The sequence below is a fragment of the Triticum urartu genome, chromosome 4A (assembly GCF_056163025.1).
Source record: "Triticum urartu cultivar PI428250 chromosome 4A, HENAU_Tu73, whole genome shotgun sequence".
Taxonomy (NCBI): Eukaryota; Viridiplantae; Streptophyta; class Magnoliopsida; order Poales; family Poaceae; genus Triticum; species Triticum urartu.
Window position 1 is genome coordinate 175,412,381 of NC_141876.1, and position 18,251 is coordinate 175,430,631.

Consider the following 18,251-nt stretch of genomic DNA (forward strand, 5'->3'; position numbering starts at 1 on the left):
GAGGTGGGAGGAGGCTGGCGGCGCGCTGATTTCGAGGAGGGAGTTGTCTGCTGCCAAAAATGGAAGGGGAGGCTTCCTTTTATAGACAGGGTTAGGGTTTGAGGGGTTAGGAGGGGTTTTTGGACCGTGCGATCGCCATCGGACAGCTCCGGACGCAAGAAGGGGTAGGTTGAGTCTAGTGGGCTGTATAGAGGGCCATGGACTAAGATGAGAGGAGAGAATTGCAGCCCGACAACAGTTTCCGAAGACCGAAAACGTCCGACGAAAAGACCGGCTATACTGCCGCTATAGTTTAACGGTCGGGCTATAAACGAACTCCGAATGCGATGAAACTTGACAGGCGGTCTATCTACACTATAACAAGACCACACACCAACTTTCAACCCATTCCGATAACATTTTCTGGCCACTTATAAAATACTATTTCAGACATGCCGCGGGCGCGTGCAAGTGTGGTTGGGCTCAGAACGGACAACGGGCGGAACGAGGAGGCCGGGACAGATGCAAGTTTTGAAAACATGAAGATGCAATGCGGATGATGACATGGCAAGATGCGACATGCAAGCAAAAGACAAGGCAACAACAGCGAATAACTGGAGGACACCTGGCACATCGGTCTCGGGGCGTTACAACACTCCACCACTACGAGAGGATCTCATCCCGAGGTCTAGAATGGCACCGGAGGGACAACGGAAGAGAAAGAGAAGAGGTAAAACTAAATTGCTTCTTTGGCAAACGAGTGAAACCAAGGAACCTTGAAGAGGTTAATCCATATCGAGAAAAAAAATACATAGAGATGAATGAAGTTGAAAGCACTCCAGTAGGGAAGAGGAAAACAAGGAAGAGCAAATTCGGACAACACTCCGGTTGGAAAGAGATGAAAGACTTGATAAAATGAAAGAGCATGAGCAAAGGGGCACAACACTCCGGTTAAAAGGATAAGCATGACAAGGACAAGAAGAATGTTCGAAGAGAGCAGCGACACAATGCCTCCGGGAGAAAGAAATAGAAGAAAGATGATTAAAATAAAAGAATGGAGAAGAAAATGCCAACTTCTGCCACAAAAGAGTTTGAGAAGGCATCCTTAGGAGAAGGGTCGAATGGAGTTGTTGGAACACCAGCAACGAAAAGAACAAGGCTGTAGTGGGCTTATGGAGAACATCTCAAAACTATGAGGTGAAATTCTGCCACTAACAGAAACGATATATTAGATTGATAACAACAAGGCGATGAGAAGCTTAATTCACCGGGAGGATAGATGAATAACTTGGGTCATTTATAAACACCATAGATAGCAACAATCCTTAGGGAAGGCTTTAGGTGAAATATAACCCAAGATAGCTCCAATGACGATATTGATGGATTTAAAATATCCCAATCTTGACAGCATGTGAATCATTAAAGCATGAACTCAAATTATCAAGAATGACATAATACCACCTCCAATGATACGGTAGACAGAAATGCACTCCGGATTACAATACGAAGAAAACTTGATCTCCTTTGAAGAGAATCTCGATGAACACTTCGAGAAAGAATTAAATCCTTGATGAACCATCATGTAGAACCTTCATGACGAACTCCGGTAACAAAATAATGATCAAACGGAAAGGAAGATGAGAAGAGTAAGGTTGAAGCCTTGCAATGATTAGATGAAGCTTAGCAATGAGATAAAGAGAAAACTTGGAACTCCGGTAAAGAAAGATGAACAAATGGAAACAAGAATTTGATGAGCCTCCGGAATAGGGAATTAACCACTTGGATAAAACAAGAATTAGAATTACATTATGCTTATCCTTCACCAATTAAATTGATGACAATCAATGGATTCAACATATTACTTATTCTCGTAGAAAAGATTAAGATAGATATAGCGCCAACTTGAGAAGGTCTTCAAAGAACCACCGGTAGAATTTGGAAAACAATGAATGAGTTGATATGATAACCATGGAATAGAATCTTGAGCAAACCACCATAAGAATTGGAAATGAACGAAGAGAAGATAAAGAAACACCGGGAAGAATTATAAAATGAACGAAGATGCTTGAGAGGATTTAGATACATGAGAACGAAGAGAACACGAGCCGATTAAAGATCACTTGAACGAAGCACCGGTAAAATTTGGAGAATGATAGCTGAAAGCTGAGAATGAATAAATCTTAGATGATGGGATCCGGATGAACAAACTGAAAAGGCTCCTGAATTACTCCGGATGGTTGAAAAGAATATCTCACAATCGCAAATAATTATGAGAGGATGGCAACAAGATAGAATCGCAAATCTTGAAGAGAATGGAGCAAGATTGAGAGAAAAATCTTCTTCGGTCTTCAAAATCCGAGAATGACGATGAGAAACCCCACCATGAATTATTTAGACACTCCGGAATGAAGAATGGAAAGGTTGAGCCAACGATGAAAAGAATTTTACCGATCTTGGAGAAAGGCATTTGACTGATGATAAATCATTATTACGTCAAACTTTGAGATGAATATGAGAATAACTCCGGAAATTAGAAGAGTCAGGTAAGATCCTGGGAAAAAACCTGTGGGTTAGGGCCCACTCAAAAGAAGCACCGTAGAATGATTTGAAAGAGAGATTGCACCGGTTGAATTAAAAGGCTTGAATGAGATAACATCCTCAAAATAGCTTGAACTGATTAAGAGTGGAAACACGAATCTTTTGAGATATCTTTAGCACTCCGGAACAAATGGATGGCGAGAAGTGAATGATTATGAGGTGCACCGGCATAAGAAAAAACATTGGACAAAAAGAAAAGACAATGCTCAATACCAAAGTTTGAATTGGATCCACCGGAGAAGGAAAATGAGTGAGGAATGACGAACTAGAAGAGCATCTTCATGTGAACCACCTGGTAGAACATTGGAAGAAAAGAATGAAGAGACTTCACAAGAATAAAAGGATGCTTGATTAAGAAATCTGAGTCCTCGAAGAAAAAGGGTGGGAGGGCGGGAAAACAAAGGCAGCTTGGGACGAATGAAATGAATACCGTTGAGAGGACTTGAGTTGATCTTGCGAATGTTGACAAAGATTGGATCCACTTGAAGAGAAACACACCGTTTAAAAAGGATTGACATGACAATCTCGATGAACAAGAAGGATTAGTATTCACATAGGAATATGAGAACACCATTTAGGAAAGGTATGGAATCAACACTTGACATTGAAGCAACTCGAATACCACAACTCAAAACAAAAACAGAGGGTTGGCTTGCAGAATAAGCCGGAACAAACATATGATAGAGATTTCGTCCGAAGTTTTCGTGGTGGGGCCTACACGGGCTCGATCGTATAGCACCATCATGTACAAGGCAGTGCACATGACATACGAAGCGTCCCCGAGTCAGCATAGCCAAGGACTCTTTAAGACACAACGAGACCACTGTAAAACCAACCGTGGATAGGCGGACCACTAGACGTCGAACCCCAATTTCATATCATACATCTGTCGGAAAGATATCCTAAGAGCTACTTGAATTCCCACCTATGACACTCCCGAACCTTTCCGGTTATGCAATCAGGTGTTGGGGATACAGGGGAAGCATAATATCTCACCCAAATCTAGCAAATCCTACATCCAGCTGTATCCATCCTTCAACACATAACCAAGAAAAACTTCGGAAACCATCTACCTCAACCATCAAAAAGCATCCGTTATACGAGTTATGGCAATACTCCCGAACTCCCGCCGCAGTACTGGGTGGCGTCGAGGTTATCTCACCAACAATTGCATAAAAGAGATTTTCGATGTAGGCGAAACTAATCTCAGGTATTCCAGAACTGCAACGATAAAATTGTGACGACAACACCTCGGAGCTCAACTCCCCGGGACACTTCGACAAAACCCCTGACAGGAGGCACCAAGACAATGTTCTCGTCACAAAACCATCGGAACGATTCCAAGATACCCGCGTGATCCTAAAATTTTTTTTAGTAAAATTTGAGAAGAGAAGAGTCAAAACTCTACGTCAGGATGCCTTACCAGAGCGATGAGGAGACTGGAAAGTAAAAAGAATTCCTAAACTCTCCGATACATAATTCCTAAATGACTCAAAACATTTTTCTAGACTCAACAATGGCTGCTAGTTCGATCAAGCAATGGGGCTCCTAAGGTCGGGGAAGGCTCTGATACCAACTTGTAACGCCCTCGATGCGGCTATATCTCCCACGTGTCGAAGCACGGCTTAGAGGCATAACCGCATTGAAAGCAATGTCGCAAGTGAGCTAATCTTCACACAACCCATGTAATACATAAGGGAAGGAGATACATAGTTGGCTTACAATCGCCACTTCACACAAATACATAAATAAAGCATTACATCAACCAGTTACAAACATGGTCCGACTACAGAACCAAAATAAAAGAAGAACCCCAAATGCGACAAAGATCCCCGATCCACCCCAACTGGGCTCCACTACTGATCAACTAGAACGAAAAAACACAAAGGACAAGATCTTCATCGAGCTCCTCCTTGAGCTTGGTTGCGCCATCTGCACGGACTCATCGGCACCTGCAAACTGGTTTCGGAAGTATCTGTGAGTCACGGGGACTCAGCAATCTCGCACCCTCGCGATCAAGACTATTTAAGCTTATGGGTAAGGTAAAGGTAAGAGGTGGAGCTGCAGCAACCGACTAGCATATATGGTGGCTAACATACGCAAATGAGAGCGAGAAGAGAAGGCAATGCACGGTCGAGAAACTATGATCAAGAAGTGATCCTAGAACAACCTACGTCAAGCATAACTCCAACACCGTGTTCACTTCCCAGACTCCACCGGAAAGAGACCATCACGGTAACACATGCTGTTGATTCATTTTAATTAAGGTCAACTTCAGGTTTTCTACAACCGGACGTTAACAAATTCCCATCTGCCCATAACCGCGGGCACGGCTTTCGAAAGTTCAAATCCCTGCAGGGGTGTCCCAACTTAGCCCATCACAAGCTCTCACGGTCAACGAAGCAATAGACCTCCTCCTGAGACATTCCGATCAGACTCGGTATCCCGGTTCTACAAGACATTTCGACAGGGTAAAACTAAACCAGCAACACCGCCCGAATGTGCCAACAAATCCCGATAGGAGCTGCACATATCTCGTTCTCAGGGCACACTTAGATTGTCTAAACTTCCGGTAGGCCAGCCCAGAGTTGCCCCTGGTGGCCACCAGCGGCTGACAGTTTGGACCAACACTCAGAGGAGCACTGGCCCGGGGGGGTTAAAATAATGATGACCCTTGAGTCTGCAAAACCCAAGGGAAAAAGAGGCTAGGTGGCAAATGGTAAAACCAATGTTGGGCATTGCTGGAAGAGCTTTACTTAAGGCGAACTGTCAAGGGGTTCCAATAATAGCCCAACCGCGTAAGGAACGCAAAATCCGGGAACATAACACCGATATGACGGAAACTAGGGCGGCAAGAGTGGAACAAAACACCAGGCATAGGACAAGGTGGAAACTAGGGCGGCAAGATATATTGTGATATCCCAACAAGTAAACATGTTCCGACAAGGAACAACATCTCCATGTTCCAACAAGGAACAACCTTCAATCTTCACCTGCAACTAACAACGCTATAAGAAGGGCTGAGCGAAGCGGTAACATAGCCAATCAACGGTTTGCTAGGACAAGGTGGGTTAGAGGCTTGGTTCAACAATATGGGTGGCATGATAAGCAAGTGGTAGGTATCGCAGCATAGGCATAGCAAAAGAGCGAGCAACTAAGCAAACAAAGATAGAAGTGATTTCGAGGGTATGGTCATCTTGCCTGAAATCCCGCAAGGAGGAAGAACGAGTCCATGAAGAAGACAAACGGACGTAGTCGAACGGATCCTCACAATCGCGACGTTATCGGAACCAACCCAAAGAAGCAACAACGGAAAAGAAGCACACAACATAGTAAACAACCACCACATAGACATGGCATGATGCACAAACAAGAATGATGCATGTCCGGTTTAAAGAGGGCATGGCATGGCAAAGTACAACAAACAACACTACAAATTAAGTGGAGCTCAATATGCAACGAGTTGCATATTGATGAAAAACCACATGACTTATTTAGTTCTCTCTCGTTTATGTACCCAACAAGATTAAATGTTGTTAGCATGGCAAGAGGTGAAGCAAATGAAAACTACCTATCTAGTCAAGGTTAAATGAGGCCGGAAGCAACGAACAACAATTCCGGAAACTCCTCATGAGCATATTATAGATTTGGTACTGTTCTGCCCTAAACACAATTTTAGAGTTGTTTAACATGCAAATAAAGGTCACCATGTTAAACTAGGCATTCTTCTACCCCAATTACATATAAAGTTTATTAAAATCCGAGCTACGGTTATTTAGTTATGAAATAAATCATTTTAACATGCCATCTAGCAAATTTAATCAAACAGCATTTTAAACATTTTAAACATAGATGAAAGTTGCATATTATGAAACTAGATGAAATTCTAAGCAAGTTTCATATATAATTTATTTAGATCCGATGCACGGTTGTGGAGTTATTAAATGCATGAAGTTTAGGGGGCTTTCTGTAAAAAAGTAACTCTGAGGATAAATGCTAAAAACGCAGCACACAAAAAAACATACTATGGGCCAAAACTGGGCGTACAGAGCATGGCCCAACAGCAGGGAAGAAAAAAAAGGCGCTCAAGGGGGGTGACCTCACCCAGTGGGCTTCAGCCCAGGTTGGAGGAGCGGTGGCCGGCTCGGCGCTGGATGCGGCCCACGCGGTCAGCGTGCCTGCCGTCGTCCTCCTCCTCGATCCAGAGGGGATCGAGGGAAGGCAGGGCGGCACGGACCTCAGGAAACGGCGAGGCGAGGGGCACGGGAACGGCGCCGGAGGTCGGATCCGGGGCCGACGGGCGAGCTCCAGCCGACTCTAGGACGAGGATGGCGACTCCTACCAGATTGGTGGTGGCGAAGCTCCTGCAGCTGCACTCATGGCGGTGAGGCATGACGAGAGAGAGAGAGGAAAGAAAGGCAGGGAGAAGGAGGTGGAGAACGGCAGCGCGACCTGACTGGTCGCCGGCGACGGCGGACTCCGGTGACCCGCCGGAGCAGCAAACGACGGTGGGAGGCGTCACGCGAGGGTTGGTGGCGAAGGAGCTCGAGGGCAGCGAGGCTCTTGCGGTTGCGGGCAGTGATGCGGCTCGTCCGGGCCCAGATGGGCTCGAGCGGGCCTCGATCTGGGTCGGGCGGGCCGGCACGAGGTGGGAGGAGGGAGGCGCTGGCAGGGGCATGTGGCGTGCTGCCACTGGCCCTAGGCGGCGGCGATGGCGGGTTCAGGTGGCGGCTCGCCCACTGGGGCAGCGCCAAGTGGCGGCGGCGGGTTAGGCCGGCACGGAATGCGAGGTGGAGGTGGGAGGAGGCTGGCGGCGCGCTGATTTTGAGGAGGGAGTTGTCTGCTGCCAAAAAAGGAAGGGGAGGCTTCCTTTTATAGACAGGGTTAGGGTTTGAGGGGTTAGGAGGGGTTTTTGGACCGTGCGATCGCCATCGGACAGTTCCGGACGCAAGAAGGGGTAGGTTGAGTCTAGTGGGCTGTATAGAGGGCCATGGACTAAGATGAGAGGAGAGAATTGCAGCCCGACAACAGTTTCCGAAGACCGAAAACGTCCGACGAAAAGACCGGCTATACTGCCACTATAGTTTAATGGTCGGGCTATAAACGAACTCCGAATGCGATGAAACTTGACAGGCGGTCTATCTACACTATAACAAGACCACACGCCAACTTTCAACCCATTCCGATAACATTTTCTGGCCACTTATAAAATACTATTTCGGACATGCCGCGGGCGCGTGCAAGTGTGGTTGGGCTCAGAACGGACAACGGGCGGAACGAGGAGACCGGGACAGATGCAAGTTTTGAAAACATGAAGATGCAATGCGGATGATGACATGGCAAGATGCGACACGCAAGCAAAAGACAAGGCAACAACAGCGAATAACTGGAGGACACCTGGCACATCGGTCTCGGGGCGTTACATATACCTAACTCCTTACCTTCGTCGAGTTCCCAATCTTCAGAGTTGCGTTTAATTCTTTCCAATAAATCCCATTTGAATTCAATAGTCTTCATCATAAAAGAACCGGTACAAGAAGTATCGAGCATGGAGCGATTATTGAGAAAAAGCCGAGCAAATTTTTTTGAATAATAATTTATCTTGAGAGCTCATGATTGGGGCATGAATATAACATTGAGTTAAGCCTCCCCCAAGCTTGAGTGATTCTTTCTCCTTTGTGAGGCAAAAAATTATATATATAATTACGATCACGATGAACCAGATGCATAGGATAAAACTTCTGATGAAATTCCAATTTCAATCGGTTGTAGTTCCATGATCCAATATCATACATAGCCTAAACCATGTCAATGCCTTTCCCGTCAAAGATAAAGGGAAGACCTTCTTCTTGATAATATCCTCGGGCATACCTGCAAGCTTAAATAATCCACAAACTTCATCCACATAGATTAGGTGCAAATCGGGATGTAATGTTCCATCTCCTGTAAAAGGATTAGCTAGCAATTTCTCTATCATACCCAAAGGAATTTCAAAGTAAACATTTTCAGTAGGTTCGGTAGGTTGAGGAGAAACTCTTTGCTCTACTGGTCGGGGTGAAGATACCCCGAACAAGCCCCTCAAAGGATTACTTTCCATAGTAACAAGTGACAGTAAATTTCAGCACACTATATAAATTATTCCTTACCAAATTCCACTTACCAAAGGCGCTTCACTCCTCAGCAAAGGTGCCAGAAGAGTCTTGATGACCCACAAGTATAGGGGATCTATCGTAATCCTTTCGATAAGTAAGAGTGTGTGACGCCCTTGATTCAATCGCACACTAATCATACACGCAAACGTGTATGATCAAGATCAGGTACTCACGGGAAGATATCACAACACAACTCTACAAATAAAATAAGTCATACAAGCATCATATTACAAGCCAAGGGCCTCGAGGGCTCGAATACAAGAGCTCGATCATAGACGAGTCAGCGGAAGCAACAATATCTGAGTACAGACATAAGTTAAGCAAGTTTGCCTTAAGAAGGCTAGCACAAACTGGGATACATATTGAAAGAGGCGCATGCCTCCTGCCTGGGATCCTCCTAAACTACTCATGGTCGTTGTCAGCAGCCTGCACATAGTAGTAGGCACCTCCGGAGTAGTAGCAGTCGTCATCGACAGTGGCGTCTGGCTCCTGGACTCCAACTCTGTTCGCAACAATCGGATATAGAAAGGGGGGAGGGGGAGCAAAGCAACCGTGAGTACTCATCCAAAGTACTCGCAAGCAAGGAGCTACACTACATATGCATTGGTATCAATGAAAGGGGGTAGTAAATGTGGACTGGTTTGCAGAATGCCGGAATAAGAGGGGGATAGCTAGTCCTGTCGAAGACTACGCTTCTGGCTGCCTCCATCTTGCAGCATGTATAAGAGAGTAGATGGTAAGTTCACCAAGTAACATCGCATAGCATAACCCTACCCGGTGATCCTCCCCTCATCGCCCTAGGGGAGAGTGATCACCGGTTGTATCTTGTAACGCCCGGATAATCTTGCTACAGTAATCCCACGCTAATCATGGCACGTCATCCCGATTACTGTTGCTAACCTCGCAACGATCCGAAACCGTTCAAATTCAAATTCAAATTACAATTAACAATAAAAGTTTTCAAAAATTAAAACAAAAATGTTCGGGGGTTGCAGAATATTGCACTGGTAATTATAGTGTAGTCAACACATTTTAAGAACTGCCTAAGTATTTTAGAATGAATTAAAAACAAAAGAGAAAATAAATAAAAGAAAAAGACAAAACCTAACAAAAAAAAAGAGGGGCAACCCACTGGGCTCCGGCCCAGCAGGCCACCAGGCCAGCCGACCGGCCCACCCCGTTCCCACATAACCCCCCCGGAACCCTAGCCCGACCCCCACTTCCCCCCCCCACTCCGAAAATATCTCCCTCCCCCCCCATCTCTCCCGATTGGATCGGGAGGAGACGGCCACCCCGACGCCGTCGTTGCCGGCCCCGCCGATCGCCTCCTCGTCCTCCTCCTCGCCGGTCTTCCCCGACCGCCCCCGAGCCCGCTGCCCCGTTGCCCTACTCCCCCTCCTCCCCGTGAGCTTCCCCCTTCGCCCTCCTCTCCCCCTAGGTCGCCTCGGGCGTCGCCGCACGATGCGCTCCGGCGCCACCGTCGCCGCGCCGGGCCATCTCGCCCCCGGCCCCTCACCGCTTCCTGTGCGGCTCCCCTGCCGCTGCTCTACCTCCCCCCCCCCTGCGCACGCGCCGCATCGCCCGCGCCCCGCGCGTGGACTCGCCCGCTCTGCTTCCCCCGCTCGGCTCCACCACGACCTTGCTCCGCGCTGCTCCTCCTCCTCCCCCCCTGCTCGACGCGCCACCGCGCGCGCCCGGCGCTCGTCGCCGTGGCCACCGTGCGCGTGCGCCCCGTGCACGCCTCGCCGTCCCGCTCGTCGCGCCCGACCCTCCTCTTGTCGTGCTGCCGCGGCTCCGCCGCCCCCCCAACCACGCTGCTGGCCCGCGCCGCGGCCAACCCCTCTCCGTCGACGCCCCGGCTCCGGCCGCTCCGGCCGTCGCGGCCGACGACTCCCCTGGCCGGTGCCCTGCTGCGTTGGGTCAGGGGCTCGGCCCGCTAACGGGCGCCCCGTGGCTCCTGCACCCGCGCGCCCATGCGCCCGCACCCGTTAAGGCCCCCTGGGGCCACTGACAGAGGGGGCCCACGCCCCAGAACGCTTTATTAAAAAAAAAGGAATTAAAATTAATAGTAATAAAAATAATTAATTAATTAAGGAATTAATTAAGTTAATTAATCATAATTAGATTAATCAAATTAACTAATTAGTCTAATTGAACTGTGATTAGTTTAGCTAAAACCTAATTAACCTAAACAGTGTATGACAGGTGGGTCCCACTGGACCCACATGTCAGTTTGACCCAGTCAACTCTGTTGACTGCTGACGTCAGCATGACATCAATGCTGATGTCATTAATTTATTTTCGAATTAATTTAGTTAATTAATTAAATTCCAGAAATTAATAAAATCTTTAGAAAATCATATCTTTTAATCCGTAACTCGGATTAAAATAATTTCAACATGAAAGTTGCTCAGAACGACGAGACGAAGCCGGATACGCAGCCCGTTCGTCCACCACACCTCCCTAACCTATCGAACTCGCAACTTTCCCCCCCTCCGGCTCCTGTGCCCGAAAACGCGAAACACCGGGGATACTTTCCCGGATTTTATCCCCCTTCACCGGTATCACCTGTTACCGCGTTAGGGCACCTCTAACGTCGTTACTTGTCATGTCATGCATCACTATGCATATGCTTGCTTATATATTTATTGTTTTCCCCCCCCTCTTCTCTCGATAGACACCGAGACCGACGCCGCTACTACCCAGTACGACTACGGAGTTGACGATCCCTCTCTCTTGCCAGAGCAACCAGGCAAGCCCCCCTTTGATCACCAGATACCGCCTACTCTTCTCTATACTGCTTGCATTAGAGTAGTGTAGCATGTTACTGCTTCTCGTTAATCCTATACTGATGCATAGCCTGTCCTTGCTACTACTGTTGTTACCTTTACCTGCAAACCTAATGCTTAGTATAGGATGCTAGTTTATCATCAGTGGCCCTACATTCTTGTCCGTCTGCCATGCTATACTATTGGGCCGTGATCACTCGGGAGGTGATCACGGGTATATACTATATACTTTAAACATGATACATGTGTTGACCAAAGTCGGGTTGGCTCGAGGAGTACCCGCGAGTGATTCACGGATTGGGGGCTGAAAGGACCTTTGTCCCGACGGCCCTCTGTGTGGATCTTTGTGGCGGAGCGACAGGGCAGGTTCCGACCACCTAGGAGAGAGGTGGGCTTGGCCCTGTTCGGCGTTCGCGGACACTTAACACGCTTAACGAGATCTGGGTATTTGATCTGAGTCTGGCCATTTGGTCTATACGCACTAACCATCTACGCGGGAGTAGTTATGGGTATCCCGACGTCGTGGTATCAGCCGAAGCTTTCGTGACGTCAGCGACTGAGTGGCGCGCGCCGGATTGGACTGGAAAGCCACTAGGCTAGGTCTGCTTCCGGCCGCGTACGCAACGTGCAGGTGTGCAAAGGGCGATGGGCCCAGACCCCTGCGCCATAGGATTTAGACCGGCGTGCTGACCTCTCTGTTGTGCCTAGGTAGGGCTGCGACGTGTTGATCTTCCGAGGCCGGGCATGACCCAGGAAAGTGTGTCCGGCCAAATGGGATCGAGCGTGTTGGGGTATGTGGTGCACCCCTGCAGGGAAGTTTATCTATTCGAATAGCCGTGTCCCTCGGTAAAAGGACGACCCGGAGTTGTACCTTGACCTTATGACAACTAGAACCGGATACTTAATAAAACACACCCTTCCAAGTGCCAGATACAACCGGTGATCGCTCTCTCACAGGGCGACGAGGGGAGGATCATCGGTTAGGATTATGCTATATGATGCTACTTGGAGGACTTCAGTCTACTCTCTTCTACATGCTGCAAGACGAAGGCTCCCAGAAGCGTAGTCTTCGACAGGATTAGCTATCCCCCTCTTATTCCGGCTTTCTGCAATTCAGTCCACTTATAATAGCCTTATCCCAGTTGATACCATTGCATACATATGTAGTGTAGCTCCTTGCTTGCGAGTACTTTGGATGAGTACTCACGGTTGCTTTCTCCTTCTTTTCCCTCTATCCCTTCTACCTGGTTGTCGCAACCAGATGTCGGAGCCGAGGAGCCAGATGCCACCGTCGACGACGACTCCTGCTACACCGGAGGTGCCTACTACTACGTGTTGCCCGCTGACGACGACCAGGAGTAGCTTAGGAGGATTCCCAGGCAGGAGGCCTGCGCCTCTTTCGATCTGTATCCCAGTTTGTGCTAGCCATCTTATGGCAACTTGTTTAACTTATGTCTGTACTCAGATATTGTTGCTTCCGCTGACCCGTCTGTGATCGAGCTCTTGTATTCGAGCCCTCGAGGCCCCTGGCTTGTAATATGATGCTTGTATGACTTATTTTATTTGTAGAGTTGTGTTGTGATATCTTCCCGTGAGTCCCTGATCTTGATCGTACCCGTTTGCGTGTATGATTAGTGTACGGTCAAGCCGGGGCGTCACAAGTTGGTATCAGAGCCGACTGCCTGTAGGAATCCCCCCTTCCACACTCCTTGGCCGAAGTCGAGTCTAGACATTGCAAAAACTTTTACTAACTAGGCTGTGTGCCTTACGGGCCCACGTCGCCATCGGGTGATATTAGGATCTTTTACTCCTCGATCCTTACTCTGGGACTCTGATCTCTCTTCTACTCGGGTTAAACGAATTTATTAACTCTGACACTAGGATCCCGTTACGACATTCACCCCAAAGTTGGATAAGCCCTAGTTATTCTTTAGAGTAGTATTTGAACATTGTCCACCTTGTCATTTGACTCCTGTGAAAACATCTTTGTTTTCAGATGGAACCCACGAGGCAGGTCGTGCGCCACACGACGGCCATTGGTGCCTCAGGATCACCTGCTGTGTTGGTTGAGATGATGACCTATCTGGGTTATCGCTGGCACCCTGAGTACACCGTCTATGAGGAGTACCAGGGCTTTAACCAGGAGCAGTACCGTGCCACCGTCCACCTCTACTCCCGGGATTATGACTCCACTACTGTGCTGCACACCGCTTATGGTGTTGGAGTGACCATCGATATGGCAGTTCACGATGCTGCCTATGCTGCTCTGACACGCCTTCGTAGGGAGTACCGGGAGTTGGACACCTCCCCCTTTAGGCACATTGCTATCGCATCTGATATTGGTGCGGAGGGCTACTACACTGCTGCCTACTCCACTGTCACCCGCGAGCCCTTCCACCATCAGAACTTTGTTCTGTATGCTGATGGTCTGGATCGAGCTAACCGAGCTCTTCGCCACGAGTTGTACACCACTCGTCAGCACCTCTACCGTGCTTTGACGATGTTACACCCCTTTGTTGGATCTGGGGAGCTGCCGCGTTCTGCTATCTACCCCGCCAGGACCGTGATGCCTCAGGGTGTCGGTTGGCCAGAGGTGGGAGGCTACTCTCCCGCACTTGGCCCTCTTCTGCCACCTGAGCGGCGGGTTCAGCACCAGAGCCCCCGCGGACCCCAGGTTGCCGACGTGGTGTACCCGCTGCCACACTACCAGCTTTCAGGCTACACCTACCTCCACAGTACCGCGTGGGACTGATGTAGACTTGCTTGTTACTGTTAGTTGCATTCGCCGCGAGCCTGCGTGCCGCCTATGATGTCTTAGACTTTGTACCGAACTCTGTGTAACGAGCTCTATGCATGGTCTCTTTTGTAAGATATGCCGACTACTATGTAGTATCTATCGTACTGCTTTCGTTGTGCATGTTTCTTCATGAATGATTCTTGTGCTTGCAAATTTCTAAATGCTGAACTACCCCTGTTATATATTAGCAGGATGGTTAGACCAGGTGGTCGTGGTCGTGGTGGCAACCCCCCACCACCGCCTGAGTACATGGCTGGGATGATGCAACAGTTTGAGCTGAATCGTCAGTTCATGGAGAATATTATGGCTCAGTTCCCTCGCCCCAATATGAACCAGCAGCCAACCCAAGTGACTCTGCAGGATTTCATGCGCCTCAACCCAACCGTGTACCGTAGCTCAATTCAGCCTCTGGATGCTGATGACTGGCTCCGTGACATCACCTATGAGATGGAGTCTGCTGATGTAGTCCCTGCCAGCTATGTCACCTTTGCTTCATTCTTCCTGAAAGGACCCGCAGCTCAATGGTGGGACAGCCACAGGCGTACCCTGCCAGCTGGGACAATCATCACCTGGCCAGACTTCCAAGCTGCCTTCCGGGCTCGCTTCATTCCTCAAGGAGTCATGGACCGGAAGAAGCGTGAGTTCCGCAACCTCACCCAAGGCAACAAAACTGTGGAAGCTTATCAACGGGAGTTTCTGGACTTGTCCCGCTATGCTGAAGAGGACATTGCAACTGATGCACGCAGACAGGAAAAGTTCCGGGATGGCCTTCAAGCTGACATCAAACTCGCACTTCTAGTGCATGACTTTGCTGATTTCTCCACTCTGGTGAACAAAGCCATCAATGTCGAAACTGGTCTGCAGGAATACCAGAGCTCTCACAGGCGCAGCCGTGACACGGGCTCATCTTCGGGTCCGTCCTCGCAGAAGCGCAAGATATGGATTCCCAACAGCGTGTACCAGCCTAATACACCTGCCCCAAGGCAGTCCTATGCTGCACCTCGTCTGCCTACTGCTCCAGCTAGGCAGCCAAGGCTTCCAGCTCCACCACCCCAAGCTCCTGTTCCTACTCCCGAGAATGGTTTGTGCTTCAGGTGTGGACAACCAGGGCACCGTGCTAGGGAATGCAACCAGAAACAGAATCAACTGGCCCTTCCAGCAACTGGCCGTGGAAACAACCAGCCCCGCAACAACAATGCCAAGTCTTATGGTCGCGTTCATGCCAACCATGTTGATCTGAACGAAGCCCAAGACCAGCCTGCTACCGTGATGGGTACACTCCTCGTAAACTCAGTACCTGCATCTGTTTTATTCGATTCAGGAGCATCGCATTCATTCATGTCAGAAGATTTTGCATACAAGCATGACATTAAATGTGAGGAGATGAACACTTCGGTATTGGTAAAAACCGCCGTGGGACAATGTCAAACCTCATTGGTTGGCATCGATGTCCCCGTGGAAATCGAAGGGCTGGAATTCTATGCCTCTCCCATTATCTTGAAGTCGTCTAACATAGACCTCATTCTGGGAATGGATTGGTTGAAAGCGCATACTGCTTCTATAGTTTGCGCCACTAAGGTCGTCCATCTGCTACACCCTTCTGACGAAATAATAGCTTACCAAGCTCATCTAGTTCAGAACGCCGAGGCACGACTTTATGCCTTGAATGCGTTGAACGCTGCACCACTCGAGGGCATTGAAAACATTCTCGTCGTTCGTGAATTCCAAGATGTCTTCCCAGAAGAACTTCCAGGGATTCCCCCTGCTAGAGCTGTCGAATTCATCATCGACTTGAAACCCGGCACCACCCCTATAGCTAAACGACCCTATAAGATGCCGCCGCATGAACTCATTGAGCTTAAGGAGGAAATCGACAAATCTCTTGTCAAAGGTTTCATTCGCCCAAGTTGCTCTCCTTGGGGAGCACCTTCTCTCTTTGTTAAGAAGAAGGATGGGACAAACCGATTAGTCCAAGACTACCGTCCTATAAACCAAGCTACCATTCAGAATAAATACCCACTTCCTCGGATCAATGATCTTTATGATCAGCTGGCTGGCTCATCAGTGTTCTCCAAACTCGACTTGAGGTTAGGTTACCACCAGATCCGTGTTCGTGAAGAGGACATTCCAAAAACCGCCTTCGTTACTCGGTATGGATCATACGAGTACACCGTCATGTCATTCGGCTTAACGAATGCTCCAGCCACCTTCTCTCGTCTGATGAATTATATATTCATGGATTACCTCGACAAGTTCGTCGTGGTTTATTTGGACGATATCCTTGTATTTTCCAGGAACAAGGAGGAGCATGCTGAACATCTTCGTCTTGTGCTGGAAAAACTTCGAGAACATCAGCTGTATGCTAAGTATTCCAAGTGTGAATTCTGGCTCCCCGAAGTAACCTATCTTGGGCATGTCATCTCCAAGGATGGTATTGCCGTCAACCCTGAACGAGTTCAGGCTATTCTCGATTGGACTCCTCCTAAGAATGTGAAGCAAGTCCGAAGTTTTCTCGGTCTCGCCAGCTATTGCCGTCGATTCGTCGAGAACTTCTCCAAGATTGCCAGGCCTCTGACTAGTTTATTGCATAAGGGTGTCAAGTTCGACTGGACAAACAAGTGTCAGGAAAGTTTCCAGGCGCTCAAAGACAAATTGACTTCTGCCCCCGTGCTTGCACCACCTGATACTAAGAAGGACTTCGTCATTTACTGCGACGCTTCCCGTCAAGGATTAGGCTGTGTCCTAATGCAAGAGCGCAGAGTGATTGCTTATGCCTCTCGTCAACTGCGCCCTCATGAAGCAAACTACCCAGTTCACGACCTCGAGCTTGCTGCTGTCATTCATGCACTGAAGCAGTGGCGACATTACCTTCTCGGTAATCGTTGCGAGATCTTCACCGACCATCAAAGTCTGAAGTATCTGTTTACTCAGCCAGATTTAAATCTACGTCAGCAAAGATGGATTGAGACTGTTGCAGACTTTGACGTGGGTATATCCTATACCCCCGGCAAGGCTAATGTAATGGCTGACGCCTTGAGCCGCAAGTATTACTGTAACCACCTCCAGGCTCACAAAGTTCACCCATCGCTTGTTGAAGAATTTAGAAGGCTGAACCTCCATATTGTTCCTCCGGGATCACTCGCTCCCCCTCCCGAAGGTTTCCCCAAACAGAACCTCCATGTTGTTTCCAAGGGTTCTCTCAATACCCTGGTTGCGAAACCAGATCTTGTGGACACCATCAAATGGATACAGAAGTGTGACGATGAAGTCCTCAAGATTAAGCGCGACCTCAAAAGGGGAAAGCTCTCATTCTTCACGATCGCCGACGATGGCGCCTTGTATTTCAAAGGCCGCTTAGTGGTACCATGTTCGAAGAAAAACCTGGATAAGACTATAAGGGTTATGCAAGAAGCCCATGATACGCCTCTGTCCATCCATCCTGGTAGTACAAAGATGTACCAGGATATTCGTCAAAGATTCTGGTGGTCTAATATGAAGCAGGACATTGCTCGTTATGTTGCTGAATGTGACGTTTGTCGCCGAATCAAAGCAGAGCATCAAAGGCCTGCTGGAACTCTGCAACCTATCTCTATTCCTGAATGGAAATGGGACCATGTTGAGATGGACTTCGTCACTGGTTTTCCCAAATCGCAGAAAGGTAATGATGCTATTCTTGTCGTCATTGACCGGCTTTCCAAAGTTGCCCATTTTCTGGCGGTCAAAGAGACAATCACGGCTAGTCAGCTTGCTACTCTCTACATGGCCAGAATTGTTTCACTTCACGGTATCCCACTGGTTATCAGTTCAGACCGTGGCAGCTTATTCACTTCAAGGTTTTGGGCAAGTTTCCAAGAAGCTATGGGGACTCATCTGTCGTTCAGTACTGCGTTCCATCCTCAGTCACAAGGGCAAGTTGAACGTGTCAACCAAGTTCTC